The 15655-nt window shown below is 35.5% G+C and overlaps 1 long non-coding RNA gene across 2 annotated transcripts; it reads left to right on the top strand.

Moving 5' to 3' along the window:
• Window positions 1-722: 722 nt before the first annotated feature.
• LOC125652394 (uncharacterized) lies at window positions 723-14682 on the top strand. 2 transcript variants are annotated; one of them, XR_007361563.2, is made up of 4 exons: window positions 723-1277; window positions 1415-1555; window positions 13723-13921; window positions 14008-14682. It is a non-coding gene; the product is annotated as an uncharacterized LOC125652394 (long non-coding RNA). The 2 variants fall into 2 exon arrangements; XR_008802942.1 differs by having other exon boundaries at window positions 723-1555.
• Window positions 14683-15655: the final 973 nt, after the last annotated feature.

The following is a 15655-nucleotide window of genomic DNA, read 5'->3' on the forward strand; positions in this document are numbered from 1 at the left end:
CTACAAATATATTGATAATCCAAAGGCAAGAGATAAAGTTTTAGAAATATAATGGAAAGTACATAGACCCATTTAGACAGCTACATGAAAATATTCGTAGATACTAATGGAGAAGAAAAACTCCATTGAAACAAAGTAGGTTAGATTTCTTTTTAATATCCGAGACTCTTTTGTCTGGGCTAGAAATGTGTACTATAGAACCTAGTTATAGGTCAGATCACTCAATGATATCCTTGAAGATATCTTTTAATGACTTTAGAAAGGTAGAGGGTTATGGAAGTTTAATAACTCTTTACTCTATCTGTAGCAATTGGAACTCCTCGAATGTCTCGTGCACTCGACATATACAATCGGAACACCTCACCCTTTCCTCCATTCCTACGTAAAAAGATTTTTTTAAAAAGTAGTTTACAGACATGGGGCTTTGTGTAATGTGCTGAAAACGACATACCAGCAAGGACAATGTCTATTAAAGCGACTTACAAATGTATATCACAAAAGTGAGGATGAATAGTGAACTAATCGTAAAATGAGACTTGAAGCGAGAGGTGTCCGAAATCTAGTTAGGTACCTTGTGGTATTATTAAGGAGGGGGACTCATGTATGAAACAAGTGCCTGCATGTGCTTCACATGTCTTTTGAAAAATATGATAATGTATAATTTTTCAAGATTTTAGGGTGTGTGTGGGGGGGGGGGGGGGGTATACTTGTTGTAGAGTCTTATAGTTTTTAAAATGATACATCAACATATAATTTTCTTACTGAAATCCTTATTCTAAGATAATAATCTGTAAATTAAACACAATTTATTAAAGTTTTAGTCCATAAAAATGGGGATTGAGAAGACTTGAATATTGACATCAAATGGTATTTTCAACAGTATTTCTTTTTACATGTTTAGGCTGATAATTAAAAGTGTACATTATGAAAATATATATTCCAATTAATATCATAATAAATGATTGCGTATCATTAAATAAAGGGTAAATAGTCTATATTAATTATTACAACTCATTTGTTTGGGAAAATGATTAAGAAAAATAAAGGAGTACATTTTTTATTAATGGTGATGGGGTGCTTACTTTTGAGAAGCAATAACAATGAAAGTAGCATGACAACATGTATATTTTTCAATGTCTATCTATTACTGGAAAATATATCTATCATATGAAGGCAATTTTTTCATGATTGAGTCCATTTAAGGCCGAGTATTAGATCTACCTTAATGGCCTGGAACAGTAAAACAGATGGTTTCAACAGTTTAAAACAGACAGATGGTACGTACTTAAGTAACTTATTACTCAGATATACTTGCCATTTCTTCAGATGACATGCATAATGAGTTTCTTTTACAAAATTTTATATGAAATTGCATGCCAATGCATTATATGTGTATTTGTTTTTTTCTTTATAGACCAAAAGCCAATGCATTTTCCCTGGATATGAAAGCTTTTTATTGATTGTGCTTTAACAATGTAGACATTCAATGACTGCATGATGGTGAAATTGGCAACAGATTTTTTTTGCTGTTCATCTGACTCAATTAACATACCAGGTAATATGAACTTACATAATTTAAATAATATAATGCTGTATTGTCAATGACACAATCATTATTAATTTACCAGAAGATGACTCATGTGTTTGACTGCAATCCATAGAGATTAAGTGACCTTTTTGGCTTTTAGGTGGTTTAGCTGTATCAAAAGTAATTATTATACAATCTGCAAGTCAATAGATAGATTTGTAATTAAAACCATTAATTCTGATTATTAAGTTTTCAATATTGTTTACTACAGTTATTAATTATAGATGCATTGTACAGTATTCATAGAATGCAGAAAAAGTGAGGTTCATTTAATAAAATAGCTACTTTTCTTCTTAATCTTACTTTAACCATAATGTTCTCCAGAATAGCAGCATCTCATGTGTTTCAACATGACTGTCAAAGCTTCAAATAAATTACATCTTTTCCAGAACTTGACATATTGCCAGACTTGATGCACATGTTTTTTGAAATGCCAAACATTCAAGTATCTTTGACATTAAACACCTAAACTGCTCAAGTACATACATATAGTAACATCACCTCTATAGTCTCTGACCCTTGGATCAGGGACTCTGGTTTTAGGTTGTTTGGGTTATATTTTACTCATTATTGTAAATTGTGGCTCCTACACATTATACACTACCAAAGTGAGTATATAAGAAATAATGAAGAGAGAAGTCTCTACCAAAAATGAATTTCATGGTTGGAGGTCCTGGTGTTAAAGTAGGGCTGAATAATGGCTTACAATTATAAGATTGAATATGCATTATATTACTTCTTTACTTCTGGACATCAAACAAGCTGGGTGTACTGTGATAACAATGAACAGAGAGATTTCTACAAAACTTGAAATTCCTGTTCCCTGATTCAAGAGTTCAGGCCCAAGGATGGGGTCATGTGGATTATATTGTGAAATTGAATTATATCTTGGAAAGATGATCATTCTCAATCCACTGGTAGAAGAAACTCAGTGGTTATAAAGTGCTCGCTTTATGACCAGGATGTCATTAGTTCAAGCACTATTTGTACCTTGACAACGTAAAACCTAAAACGTAAAAATAGATAGTTACTGCTCCTTCACCAAACAGTTTTACAAAGGAGAGTCATGGGCCTTTCACACAATATCTTCAAAACCGAAGCCCTGTGTCATATGGCAAGTGCTTGCATGATAAAGAATCTTCACTGCTATGGCCCTGCATATTTCTAAACTGGTAGCACTTCACATAAAGCTTGTGATGTTTTATATGAGTGGAAGAATGGATGTAAAACAAACAAATGAAAAAATTAAAAACAAATCTTCTGTGATATGAGGAAAACCAGGAATTGAACCTGGGCCCCCTGCATTACTAGTAAGGTGCTCTAACCACTGACCTATCCAGGCTGATATCTATAGTTCATATAGGCTCCAGGAGTGTGATTTTTCTTCTTTTCAGAGGAAATCCTCTGATTTGCTCAATTTACGAAAAAATGAAACACTGGATTTGACCTAAAGTGACAGAAAATTATATTTTTCAAGGTAGGGTGAGGTGTTTACCTTCCTTTTTGATAACTTTTCCTCTTGATTTCTGAGGAATTCAGTCACAGTCCTGTATAACCCTAATTACCACATCTTCCTCCCTCCTTGAATTGTCTTCACCCCCCCCCCCCCCAAAAAAAAAAACCCCACACAACACAGATTCTTTTGCCCCTGGCAGGACTTTAACCTGAAGTCCAGGGGTGGTCAACGGCACCAAATGTAATATAGGAAAGGAGAAAATTCATGACTACTGGAAATTGAATCGTTACATTAGTAGTTATGAGGGCGAGTCGATAAGTAATCAACCTAACTTCTTTCCACTTGAGATCCGCTTCTTCTTTCTTGATGTAATTGCCCTCTAGTGTGATGCATTTTGACCAATGGTGTTCAAGTGTTATCAGCCCAGAACTGAAAAAGTCAGGGTCCTTTCCATTGACCCACTCCTTAACTGCCGTCACGACTTCTTCGTCAGACCAGAAATGACGTCTACGGATATCCTTTTTCAAGTTTGGGAATAGGAAGAAGTTGCTAGGAGTTAGGTCAGGCGAATAGGCAGGATGTGGTATTAATTCATACTCATTTCACTCTACAGTATCCATTGCAACTTTACAAGTGTGCACTCTCGCATTGTTCTGTTGCAGCAAAACACCTTTAGCGAGTTTACCTCGGCGTTTTTCACTAATGGCGGTTCTCAGCTGGTCTAGCAAGTTTGCATGGTACACTCCAGTTATCGTACTTCTCTTGGGTAAAAAGTCCAACATAATAATGCCTTTTGTGTCCCAAAATACTGTGGCCATCTCCTTGCCAGCAGATGGTTGCGTCTTGAACTTCTTTGGCCTCAGGGACCCAGGCCCTACCCACTGATAACTCTGAGCTTTATTCTCTGGCTCATAATAATGAACCCAAGTTTCATCTACAGTCACCAGATGCAAAAGAAAATCATTTTAACCTATAACGCTTCAACAAGGCGCTGCATACTGATGCTCTGGTTGCCATTTGCTCATCGCTAAGGGATTTGGAGACACAACAGGCTGTTAACTTGCACATGACTAAATGACCATTTAAGATTGTTGAAACACTACCATGTGAAATGCCTAATGCCTACACTATTTCTTCCACCTGAATTCGCCTATCAGAGTATACCAGATCCAGAACTTAATTACACATTTCTAAGTCGATGGCATCCAGTGGGCGTCCAGACCTGGCTTCATCTTCTAAAGATGTTCTACAGCGTTTGAATTCCCTACCCAGAATTTAACCTGAGCATAAGATGGTGCAGAAGACCCATAAACATTGGCTAACTCGTTTTGTATTTCCTTGGCTGCTTTACCTTTTAAATACAAGTACTGAATTATAGCATGGTACTCAACTTCAGATGAAAAGCATGCCTTTGCATTACTAGCCATGTTTGACATTCAATATCTTATTAAAGAATGACTTGATATGCGTGCAATTTTGTACCCAGGTATAAAACATGTATTGAAACAAGACATGAAAATCGGAAATGGGATAGGCTGGTTACTTATTGACTCGCCCTTGTAGGTGCTCTAACCACTGAGCTTTCTAGGCCAATGTCCATGGTTCATATAGCCCTAACTACTACACTTCTTCAGAAAATTTAGCAAACAAAGAATACTAAGTGCATTAATATCCCCAGCAAACAAAGTGGTATAAGAATTCTGCCTACATGACAATCCTCTGTCCTTCCATTTTACTTTGTGCCCAAACTTTGTAAGAGAGACATACAGAGTTGATAATTGACACAAAGGTTATACATATGACAAGAAAATGTGTAATGAACCTTAATCTAGATCACTTGACTGAGGTTAAGGACATTAGTAAAAAGGTTAGAAATAATTGTCAGGCCACAACTCTGTAATGGAAAAACCATAGATTTTTTTTTTAAATAGTATGCCATAACCCTAGACCAAGGCCATTTGAGCAATGTGAAGGTCACTTATATGAAAGAATTTAGGATATTTATATCAGAGTTATCACTTTGTAATTAAGGTTGCTACTGAGCAGACATATATGTACTGGTTCTGAACCAAGGATGTTTTACCAAAGTCAAGGTCTCCAGCATTAAATGAAGTTGAAAATATCTTTTTCAGCCATAACCCTCAAATTGAGACATTAGAAAATCATATGTGGCACAAAGATTTCTTATGAATAGACAGTGTATCAAGATCTGAACAATACAAGGCCATTGGGCCAAATTAAGTCATGGTCAATGATAAAAAAAAACTTTCTAGAAGGGATAATGGGGTATAAATTTATTATGACCTGACAGTGTGTCATGTCAAGTAGTCATAGGAATTAACTTTATAATGGAGAGGCATTTGAAAACATGAATGACCAGACAATTTGTTGTGATCCTTCAATAAAAGCCATTGAATTCTCAGACTTAGACAGAAACAAAATTGCATCTCTACTAATTTAAGGTTTCTGCTGTATAATACTAAGGTTACTGTTTATGCCCATTTATAGTACACTTATTTCAATGAAAGCCCAAGAGGAATGAGCTGTATCTGTCTGTCATCACGTTACTTGTCACATCTTGAATACTTGTCTAATACAAGGTAGTTGACCATTAAAGGAATTAAGACACCCATAGATTTTGTTCCACATGTCTGTCCATCATCACTTTCATTGTGATACGATACCTTGTCACAAGATCAAAGCTCACAGCAAACTTGAAAAAACACTTTCATATTGTGATACAAATGAAAGGTTTTCAGCATTCAGCTTTCATGTTTTACAGAAAGGTTAAAGTGATTATTGTTTGATCATGATAGATCATCACTTTTGTATGATATGTCCAACAGTTTTGAATTTTAAAAAAACATTTATATATCGTATACAAATGATTTGATTAAATTTATCATTGAAAGACATCTAAAAAAAAAAATTATCATGAGGTCAAAGGTCAAGGCAACAGCACTTTACCCACTGGGAACTTTCATATTTTATACAAAGGTCTAATGGTCCTGCAGTTGGAACATTTTTGAATTACTTTGTCATAACAAACTTTAGATTCTGTGTCATTAGTAAGTTATACAGACTACTAATTTTACCTCTATTTCTACTAAGCAAGTTAAGTGCCAGTTAGAGGTTTTTTCTTTGAAATTCTTGGGGATGTATATGGGGTGGAATTGTGTTATTTTAGGGCATAAATGGAAAGGAGAGGGTCTGGAAATTTAAAAAAATATATATATAATAATGGGAAATTTTGCTCTTAAGTGCATAGTAGGAAGGGTGTAAATAGGCCTTTACTTACCTGCTTCTCAAAGGGAAAGGGAAATATGCAGGGTAGGGGTTACTTGCGGTGTCATAATACTACTTGTGTACTGTAACGTGTTCTCTTCCGTTTACGGGATCCCTCAGTTACTAAACTGAGACCGAGACTCTAAAATGATGTTAAAGTACTTATATATAAAACTAATGATCGCCTGCCAAAATATACAAATACGGCGAAACGAGTTCCTCTCGTGAAAATAAAATGATTACCATTAATTACTTAACTAACTAATCACTAATAAAAATCACTATCAAAATAATCAACTAAGATCAACCAACTATATACAAAATGTTACTTTAAAAAAAATGTTATTCAACGGATGAGTAAAACCTCCTGCCTTGAAAGGTGAAATGAGTGCTCAACAAATGAGTACTCAGCTACTCAGCACTTTTATTTTATAACGATAAACACTATATATGTCCACTAAGGACTAGTCGAGCTATTCCCGCGAGAGGAAGGATACTTTATCCACGTTCTCTTATGGGAAACTGTCGGCTTACCTAAAATCTTCTCGCAGCAACCTTACACTTCGAAAGCCAAACTAACACTGAAAGTGCTGACGCTAGCGGGATGACGTTTATATACCCTTATAGCGAAAGTCAAGGTCACATGCCAACTAATGGCGCCAAATTCAAATTTAATAACACTATTTACATTACAGTACTATGGATTTTCCTGCGATTTACAAATATTTTGAGACTTGAATTGTTCTAACTCTGTGCCAAATTTCAGGTATTAAGTTGAGGCTGTGGAATTTTTTAGATTAATTTTTATGTTATAAAGAAAATATTGTACAGCAAAATAATTGGTAGTCTGTGTCCAGTACTAGTAACATCCTAGCTGTCTAGTCAATGTAAGCTAGAGTTATCACTCTTATCAAGGAGAGATGTACGTAGCTTAAATTACCAATACACTCGGGTATCTGTCAAAAACTAGAAAAAGAAAGAAAAAATTCACATGAAATTGAATGTACATGCATTAAACACTGTTTTGTTATTATAAATCTTCCAGAGGAGATCTTTGAGACAGGTTCCTGATGTTTATTGTAGATGTTGGCGCTAATGTAGAACCCCAGTACCTTGGCATAAGTCAGTAACATAATACATATGAATTTGGCAGTAAATACAGTATATAGCTGGATGAAATTACATACATGTATGAGTGATTAGAATTCCAATAAAGCACCACAACGGTTTACCCTGTAGTCATCACTGGGATGATATCGCTGGAATTTTGTCATTTATTATAGTATTGTTCAGTATAATAAAACAAAGAAAATGACATTCTGCTTGAGAAGTTCTGCCTTAGACCCCCTAGGCATGTAAAATCTGTTTAAACCATACACTGTGATGTAACAGTGTATGTATTGGTATAACACAAATCCTGTAGGGATCCGGGTTAGAATAGGTCCTCAGTACCTCTTTGTTGTCATAAGAGGGTGGTCCTTCGGATGAGAGTCCGCAAAAACCGAGACCCCATGTCACGATAAAGATCCCTCCCTGCTCAATGGCCATAAGCGCCGAGCATAGGCCTAAATTTTGCAGCCCTTCACCGGCAGTGGTGACGTCTCCTTATGAGTGAAATATTCTCGAGCAATATTCGATCAATTTAACACATAACTTAATTGATTTAATTAGGTTTGTTGACCTTCACTGATGATCAGAAAAGAAATTAGAGTAAGACGTGAAATGGCTAACTACTAACATTGGAATAACACAATCATACAGTATAACCACCCATTTCTATCCCTACTAACATTGGAATAACACAATCATACAGTATAACCACCCGTTTCATGGACTGAGAAGTGATTGCTGACTGCTTACAAATACGTATAACTTGAGGTTGACTGTGGAATCAGTAGATTTTGTTGCAACTCAGTTTTTGTGGATTTCATGGATACCTGTATCCCACGAATTTCAAACCACAATGAAATACACAATTTATACAATATTTAATGTACAGAAACCCTATCATAAAATTACATCCCAATGACACAGTAAGATGTCCATAATCCATGAAAATTGGCTCCCACAAATTTAAATGTTAATTTCCAAAATATATTCTATTAACTATCCAACTGCCATGACAATCTGCAACTTCAATTTATTAAATCAGAAATCAAATATCATGTAACTAAGGAATTGTATGTTTTACTGTATTATACCTGAGACATTATATGCTGTGTGTGCGTGTGTGTATTTCATTATTATTATTATTTTAATACGCCCTGAAACTGATGTTTATTCTTATCTAGCATATTTATGGTATCTTATGTTTTCATGTTTTATATGTACAATGAGGATAGGTACAGCTTTTAATGTTTTATTTATTTTCTATGTATTATGTGTATAACATTCTGTTGTAAGGTATAATGCATTGTAAAGCACCTTTGAGCGTATATAGTGTATGAAAAGGGTGCTATATAAATATGGTATTATTATTATTAACTATATATAGATTTTCTTATGCTTTTATATATATACCTCCACAGCAATATTTTATTTTGTGACGTCAATATTTGAGTGACGTAAAATGGAACACCAAAGGATATATATATCTACAATAATAAATGTTTAACGACTTTCATTACGAAAAAAAGTCCGGAAAACATGAATTAAAAATGACGCGACCCAATGCAATACTCAGATTCTTAATATCTCAACTGTCACTTTAAATCTGTCTCATGAAAGATGATTGAGAGTGCTATATCTTAAACCATGCACGTCCCTAATAGCAAGTCCCATAGTAGGGTTTGAATGAAAAAATTAGATACTGATCCCTTAAGCCTGCTATGATCAATGAAAAATATTTGAGTTGTTTAAAGTTTAAAAGTTTGAAATGTTAAAACTAACTTTGCACTATATCTTTTAATGGGAATTAAAATATTGCCGGGGCATATAGTGTTTGCATGCATATGTCCGTCTTCCCTCCCTCCCTCTGTCCTTCTGTCTGTCCTTCCGTCACACTTTCAATTAGCTCAGTTTCAAAGAAACTATTCAAGACATTTTCATCAAACCTTAAATGCTGAAACATATAGGTATCATCTATTCAACTGCCTCAATGTTTTTTAACCTTGACTTTTTCTGTGACCTTAACCTCACTTTTCCATATTTGGTGTTTAGCTCAGTTTCAAAGCAACTATTGACAATATTCTAATGAAAACTCTTACACTGATACATTGTTAGTGGTAGCTAGTATATCGACTGTGGCATTATTTTATTACCTTGACCTTCCCTATGACCCCACCTCACTGTTTCCTATTTTGGTGTTTATAGCTCAGTTTCAAAGCAATTAATGAAGAATTTGTTGTCCCATTCTGAATATAGTAGAAGAGCAGACTTACAAGTCAAATTTTGATTGAATTGGTGTTTGTCATGTCAGTGGATGATATCCATGTATGTAAATGAGGATGAGCATTTCATGCAAGTATTAAATATTTTTATACGCCTGTCATTATAGGTGGGATGTATTAATTATATTATGGTGTTGTTCATGTGTCTGGCTGGCTGGCTGTCTGGGGTCATGTTTTCCGTAACAGATGCATGTACAACTTTGAAATTTGGTCGCAATTTCTCCCTCAAGGATTGTAAGAGTGAGTTTGCATTTCAGCTGGATTGGTTTGTCCTTGACCTACTTTACAGCTATAAGTTTTTCAAGATATAAATGAAAAATTCAACTTATTTTATGTTCTTATTTGACCCAGTCTCAAAAGAACATAAAATATTTACTACCTGATTCAAAATCATAACACTTTTTATGGGTAATTGCTCCAAGACTTGTGCATTTATTCATAATAAGTACAAATATCAGGCGATCTGCCTCACTGCCTTGAGGAATAATATTTTCAATATCTACCATGACAGATATGTACATCTATATATATACCTTATGTGTAATACATATTTGTATCATATACATGTACATTATATACCTGTATGATAATTATACATTACAACACAATATCAATGTGTATGTAGAGGGTGGGTGGATGGGTGTACAGCGTGCAAACAGCGCAAAGTCTTGAGCTCGAATGACTGAAAAACAGAACCTACTAATCATGCTCTATATAAACGGTCTTTCTGGTATGACACGCCTGAATCCCTTCACAAACTATAAATAGCAACCACGTGTTCGATGTAGCAGGTTAGATTTATCAACCTGCAATAAATATGTTTCCATTGTGAATGAGGCAAAATATCAGGCCACGAGAAGGTACTGATAATCCCTGGGTTTTTTTTTTAGCTCACTTGAGCCAAAGGCTCAATAATGTGAGCGTTTCTGGTCAAAGCTTTCCATTGTTGTAAACTGTTCACATTTTCATCGTATTCTTCAGAACCATCAGGCCAATTTCATCCCAACTTGGCACAAAACATCCTTGGATGAAGGGGATTCAAGTTTGTTCAAATGAGGGACAATGCCTTTCTCCAAGGGGAATAAATATAGCAAATAGTGAAAATACACCGACAAATTTTTAAATTATTCTTCTCCAGAACCAGCAGGCTAATTTCAACCAAACCTGGTACAAATTATCCTTGGGTGAAGGGTATTCAAGTTCAAATGAAGGGCTAAGCTATAGTCCCCTTCAAAAGGGAGATGATCACAAAAATGCAACAATAGGGTGGAGTTATTTAAAAATCTTCTTCTTAAGGAACACTGGGCCAGAAGAGCTGAAATTTACATGAAAGCTTCCTGACATTGTGCAGATTCATGTTTGTAAAAATCATGGCCCGTTGGGGTCACAATAGGGGATCAAAATTTTACAGGGGAAATTTTTAGATATGACCCAAGGTGACTCCTAGGCCCCTAGCTTATTTTCATATTGCATAACAAATGTCACATTAGGCGGGGCATTCATGTCCTATGGACATATTTCTAGTCTCAATATGCAAGTTATTTTTGAGGATTTAAACATAGAAACCATGTAGGACAATAACATATACATTTTATGTGTAATGACCCATAGAGTGCAGTGGCAGATCCACAATTTTCTGAACAGGGGTACAGTAAAAGGCTGGGGTTATGGGGTCTGTCTTGAAGATCCTAGTGGGTCCAGGGAGAAGCCATGGTGGGGGTTCTGGGGCAAAGTCCCCTGAAGGTACTAAGTTCTGATATATTAAATGATATATTTTAGTGCTTTTGACTATATTTCTATAAGAAACGAGTATAAATTTCAATTGGTATAACATCGTACAATGTTTTAAGTTAGGTGTTTATATAGTCATAGAGAATTAGAGTTTATAAGACTACTACATGTATATGTGGATTTTCATCACTTTAAAATCAACAGAATGATTCAGTATATGACAATATTCAAATCCAATATAATATCTATGATTCATATAGATGTAAAATACTTAGCACTACACAATTTAAAGTGATGTGTGCTATTTTTAGAATCTATAGTACCATTTAGGTAAGGGTCACTTGACACAATATTTTATGAATTGATTTGGCTAGGATGACAACTGTTTATAAAAATCTAAATTTTCAATAATGTGAAATGGGATTTGACCTTGTCACCTATATATAGATACTGCAAGAATAAAGACAACATTTAAGAAAAACAGGTTGGTTCGTGATCAAATTTTCCATGAAATTTGATCATGTGACCAACCAGCTGTATTTATATCCCGATAGATATTTTGAAATGATACCTTATTATTTATATTTACAATTTTATTTGCCCATCATTAGATGAGACGTATTAAGTTATGGCGCTGTCCATGTGTATGTCCGACTGGCTGGCTGTCCATCCAGGATAATTAATGTTTTCCAGACTTTTTTCCGCAACGGATGCATGTACAACTTTGAAATTTGGTCACAATATCTCCCTCAAGAATTATAAGAGTGAGTTTGCATTCAGCTGAATTGGTCCATCCTTGACCTACTTTAGGGCTATATGTAGGTCAAACAGTTTTCCGGACTTTTTTTCATTACAGATACAAATATTGCCCTGAAATTTACACATAAGCTTTCTTTCAGAGGAATACAAGTTCAATTTACATGTCAGCTGGATTGGTCCGTCCGTCCATGACCAACATTAGGACTATAAGTAGGTCAAACAGTTTTTTGAGCTTTTTTTTTTCATTATGGATACAGATATTGCCCTGAAATATAGCCAAAGGCTTCCTCTTGGAGGAATACAAGTTTAGTTTTGCATTTCAGCTGGATTGGTCCATCCATGACCTACTTTTCAGCTAAAAATAGGTCAAACAGTTTTCCGGGCTTTTTTCCATTAAGGATACAGATATTGCCCTGATATATAGTCATAGGCTTCCTCTCGGAGGAATACAAGTTCAGTTTGCATTTAAGCTGGATTGGTCCATCCTTGATGTACTTTTTGAAAAAAAATAAGCCAAATAGTTTTCCGGGCTTTTTTTCATTATGGATGCAGATATTGCCCTGATATTTAGTCAAAGGCTTCCTCTCAGAGGAATACAAGTTCAGTTTGCATTTCAGCTGGATTGGTCCATCTTTGACCTACTTTTGGACTAAAAATAGGTCAGACAGTTTTCCAGGATTTTTTCATTACGGATACAAGTATTTTCCTGATATTTAGTCAAAGGCTTCTTCTCGGAGGAAGACAAGTGCAGTAAACGTTTCAGCTGGATTGGCAGACTATGACCTACAGTACTTTAGGGGTAGAAGTAGGTCAAACAGTTTTCCAGATTTTTTGGTATAGTCACAGGTATTGCTCTCAAATTTAGTCACAACCTCCCTTTCATAGAAATACATAATCAGTTCACATTTTCAAACATTTCAACTTAATTGGTGCACTATGACCTTCTTTAGAGCTAAAAGTAGATCAAATGGTTTCCTGGACTTTTTATCATCATAGATATTAAATGCATTAACATTTTGTTTCAACTTCACTCTCAGAGAAATACATAATCCATTCACATGTCAAATGGATTGGTGCACCATGACCCACTTTAAGGCTTTTCTATTCAGAATGTGTGTTGTATTAATTCAGAGTGCACAATATGCTTCCAGGTTGCATGAATATCACTGTCCGACGGGCGTATATTGTACCATTTGTGGTACTCTTGTTTATTGATAACCATTGCTTAATTGTGTTAACAACACGTTTCCACACATTTCACATTGTTGACTTACATAATGCTTCATTCAAAATGACAAAAACACAAAACAAAGTTCCATCAAATGAAGAACTGTTTTATAATTATTAAGACGCTAAAAAGCATTAACTCGGGAGTATATAATGGAAAACTTTTCATTATGTCTAATTTTGGAAAAAACTGATAATTTAAACGTACTGCGAAACGGGGGGAGGGAGGTGTGCAACGTTTACACTTACAGCTATGATGCGCTTAAATTCACTTTTGAAAGTTGTAGATGCAGTTGTTGAAGACCGACTTTGAAAGATATTCTGTGGACATTATGGAGTTAACAGAAGACTGAGGTGGAGGAACATGAAGCACAGGGCGGCAGTCGTCGGATGTAAGGCAAATCATTTATAGACAGGACAGAGGACGCAGCTCGGATGAATCTCCGGAAAGAACTGACATCACAGAGAATGTGGAAGTGCATGAAGGTAAGGGATGGTTTGGATTTGGATTTGTAATTGTTGACAATCATGAGCTCACTGAACGCTTCTGTTGACTTTATAAATTTCTGTAGTAGGTTTTCAACGATGCCTCGCTTCGATGCCCCGACATAAACTTGGAAACCGACATCTCATCATGGGTACTGTGGCACAGAAGCAGTGTGGTGTGTAGGTCTTAATGCACTTTGACGACTTATCGGCCATAAATCCTGTGAATGACCTTTTTGCTAAAGCCTAATGTCATCGTCTAGCAGTAGGTACAATTCCGCATCGCCAATGATCAGGGTGTAGCTGTAGCAGATGAAATTTTAGACATATATTAATTAGTAAGACATTGTTTTACAGAAATGCTTTTATCAATTATTGAGTCCATGCACTGCTTGGAATACAAATACATTTTGTGATGTCGATTTCATCTATTGATAGACTTCTGTAGTAAGTGAGAGCGATTGCTAGATGTGTATTGCCTTAGTAAAAGTATTACATGTAACCTACTTTTAACAAATGTTCATACGCACAGCCGTGACCTCTGTTGACCTCCTATAGGTATTTATACAGTGATAAATACGTATTGCTCATAATAGTGTTATATAGGAGAAAACAGTTGAAAATGTAAATATATGGCATTAAGCTTGGAAAAAATGTGGAAAAGACTAATAAGAATAATGTGTTAGTGTTAGATAGTTTGCACTCATTTAAAAGCTAACTATAATATGGACCCCATGTGGACTAAAATCTGTTTATTATACCCCCCGAACAAAGTTCGGGGGGGGGGGTATATAGGAATCACTCTGTCCATCTGTCTGTCTGTCTGTGCAGATTTGTGTCTGGGCCATTACTTCTTTGTTCTTTGACTTAGGCATACCATGTTTGGCACACAGGTGGATCACCATGAGACAATGTGTCGAGTACCTTCATGACCTCTATATGACCTTGACCCTTGACCTCAAGGTCAAAATTAAAGGTTTTTTTACAATGGATTCATGTCTGGGCCATAACTTCTTTGTTCTTTGACATAGGCATACCATATTTGACACATGAGTGTATCACCATGAGACGATGTGTCGGGTACCTTCATGACCTCTATATGACCATGAACATTGACCTCTAAGTCAAAATTGATTATAGGGTTTTGACAAAGTCATACCATAAAACATGGGTGTATCACCATGAGACTATGTGTCATGTACATTCATGACCTCTTTATGACCTTGACCTTTAATCTCAAGATCAAAATTATAGGTTTATGCCATGGATTTGTGTTCAGACTATATCTTCCATTTTCTTCTGCAAAGGCATACCATATTTTTACACTCAGGAAAGAGGTAATTTATACTTATTAACAACACCCTTTGGGAGATTGGGGTAAGGGGGGGGGGGGGTATTCTTAGTGAGCATTGCTCACAGTACCTCTTGTTTAGTCTGTTCTCACCTAATAACCATGGTTACATCCCTGATATTTAGCCCCATTTACATTTGACAATAAGGGCAGATTCCTTAAACTGTTGACAAAATTTAAATTAGATATAGAAGTTTGCATGTGATGGATCCTGGCAGTATAACTATGTTGAAATGGAAGTTGAAATAAATTAAGTACTAAAAGAATTGTGGTAAATGATCAGGGTCAGCTTAGAAAGGAACTTTGTTTTACTGGTAATCTGTTTTGATAGTGAGGTGACAGCCCTCTTCTTTTGTTTTATCTATCTGGGAGAAAATATAATA

Source organism: Ostrea edulis, chromosome 5, assembly GCF_947568905.1.
Source record: "Ostrea edulis chromosome 5, xbOstEdul1.1, whole genome shotgun sequence".
NCBI lineage: Eukaryota > Metazoa > Mollusca > Bivalvia > Ostreida > Ostreidae > Ostrea > Ostrea edulis.